Source organism: Nestor notabilis, unplaced genomic scaffold (genome assembly GCF_000696875.1).
Source record: "Nestor notabilis isolate BGI_N333 unplaced genomic scaffold, ASM69687v1 scaffold19582, whole genome shotgun sequence".
NCBI lineage: Eukaryota > Metazoa > Chordata > Aves > Psittaciformes > Psittacidae > Nestor > Nestor notabilis.
The window spans coordinates 9,385-12,207 of record NW_009918933.1 but is presented as its reverse complement, the minus strand read 5'-3'; positions in this window follow the sequence as shown (position 1 = coordinate 12,207).

Here is a 2,823-nt window from a genome sequence, read left to right as displayed (position 1 = left end):
GTCCCCGGCTGCACGGCGATGCGGAGCGCGGGTGAAGGGCCGAGGGTGCCGCGCTCCCCCGGGAGCTGCCTCGGTCTCGCTGCCGGTTCGAGGCGCCTGTGACACCCCTTTGCTTTGGAGCCTGGCAGGCTGCAGCGCTGCCTCCTAAACCTGCCCTGGCAATGGCGACTTCCTTGCAAGCCTCTCCCCTGGTCTGGCCGCAGCAGCAGCGCGAATTTGCAAGATAACCCCACATATTGTGGGGTTGTTTTTTTATTTCTTTCCTTTGTGCCTAAAGCTGGCAGCAGAGGAGCCTGCATCTTCCGTGCGAGATGTCCTGGGGTGACATCAGGTTACTGATTTATACCATTAGTCACAGCTTAGAGGTCACAGCATCGCACTCGGGGGCTATTTGTCCACTCGCTGGAGTCATGCACAGGACACCAGACCTTGGCATCATCCTCGATTTCAGCTTTCTGTGGCCGTGTGTGTAGCAAAGCTGTGAGCGGGAATGGCCCCTTGTGTCCTAAGCACCTCTCTTTTCCAGACTGCAGGCCATCCCCATTAAGCAGCACAACACGATTGTGCTTACAGATAGTTTGATGGATCTAACTTTCTTTCCCCCCGGGACCACCGAGATACATACACAAGCACTGGAAGCCATCCATAGTGGGTTTTATTCTTTTATTGTATGCTTTTGCTTCCTGCCCTAAAAACGCTCCACTCTCAGAAATGTCCTGGTGTAAGTACAAATAGGCTGTGCTGCACTCACTTCTTAATTTCCTCTTGGACGAACTGAATACTCACTCACCTGTTTAACTACTTCTCATCAAATATAGATAGTACCGGCTCCTAGGACTCTGCATGCAGTACAGTGTGTTTCCTAGCGCTGCCCTGAACCACTCGTGCAGTATTAGCAGTACAGCTAGAGCTCAGGGGACAAGATCCAGTACAGTATGTTTCTCACATGCTCCATGGAGCACTTTCAGAGTCTTTTCAAGCAAGCAAAAACTGATGCTTGAACTGCTCACAAACAGCTGGAGGAAAACCACACCAGGCTTTACCTGATTTCAATTTGCAGACCCCAATATTCTCCAGCGGAGGTGCAGGCCATCTGTCATGAATTTAAAGCAATAGACAACAGGGCTGGGGTTTTTTTTAGCTCCCTTTCCCCTACAGATAACCCACAGATCCCCTCAGGGGCTGCAGACAATAGGTTGCAAACTGTTGGCGTTGATAGATGAGCTTCCTCCCCCTCCACACAGCCTGGAAAAGTGCTTGCTTGTCTCTTACTTAAACAAATTGAATATTCTAACCCCAAACAATGCTAGAGCTAAAAATGGAAACAGGAACAGGTTTAGGATTTGAGTCTCCTACCTCCTGATCCTTTCCATCTCCACCCCTCTGCTCTGGCACCCACTTCTTAGATTTTCATTCAATAACCAAGTGCACAGATGTGTGGATGTGTGTGTGTGTGTGTGTGTGTTCAGACTTGTGATGTTAACCAGAACATCTGAGCAAGATGAGGGGCAAAAAAGTCATTCCAAAGGTATCAGTGTTTCAAAGTGTGACCTCGATGCAGGGTTTGAGCTGGCAAGGTGGTAAATTACAGTCTTTTCCACATCAGCAACAACAAAATCACTTTCTGCCTTTCCTACTCCCGAGAGACTCTTCTGCTGACCAGCATTCCCTGTATCAGCTCCCAGGGATGGGAGCTGGCCGTAGGCAGAACCAAGCACATATAGCTGCAGCACCAGCATGAATGCACCAATACAGATACACAGAAGCAAGGACACGTTTAGTGCCGTAGACTCCTGGAGGCAAGGCTGGCTTGCGGCTCCCATACATGTGTGCCAAGGTACTTGTACGCACTGCGGTATAGACGTGTTCAAACCCTTGCACCGCAAAATACTGCAACTATTTTAAGGGCAGGACAGCATCTGGCTAGCAAACAAGCTTTGTGTGTTTGGGCCTGGCTCATTTAAAACCCTTGTTTCTTCCAGAATATTGGAATAATGAAAGTGCCTGCAGTAAAATACCTGATAAGCTTCTCCTCTATAGAGAGGGTAAATGCATGTCATTTTCCAATTAGCTCTTGTTCTGAGCAATTATGTTGATCAAATAATTGAATAAGTGACAGGAATGTGAATTCTGGAGACAGTTAATTTCATTCATCTGCCAGTTTATAGCTTGACTTGCATGAACACATAAACCAGGCTAATGTGTTATTTATAACTTTGAAAATACAATTATAATAGTCAAACACGAATCGCTGTGTGTGCAGAGAGGAAGGTTTCTGCTAGCAAATTATAATAACAGTTTAATGAAGGAGTTTGTCGTTTCTGGCCAGCATGTGGGACAGGAAGGATGTATGGCTTGTGTTTGAAAAAGCAAACAAGGTTGGTATGAGAGTTAGCAGGGGGAAAATGGCCCTGGCCTGAACGTGGGGCATAGAGATAGCCAAAGCCTTATCCTCCTGTTTTGTGAGACACTGGGTATGCATACCCCAGGGACTGTCCATGAGGGCTAAACACCCCCCCAGCTCTCCCTGCCCTGGTACCCCTCCACCTCTCTCAATGTGAATCTGAGCATGGTTTTGGAGGGACAACCAGGACTGTGATCCTTTGTATGAATGTGGGTGCAAAAGAGACAAACTAGGTGTTTTCTACCTGGACTGGTCTTGGGTGAGCACCAGGGTACTCCGGAAGAAGCTCCTGCCAAGTGTGCTTGACATCAAAGTACTGGAACAACCCCTGCAAACCTGGTCCTGACTTCCATCAAAAGCATGAATCCTGCTTATGAGTTCTCTTCAGAAATAATAATAATAATAACAATTAAAGAAAA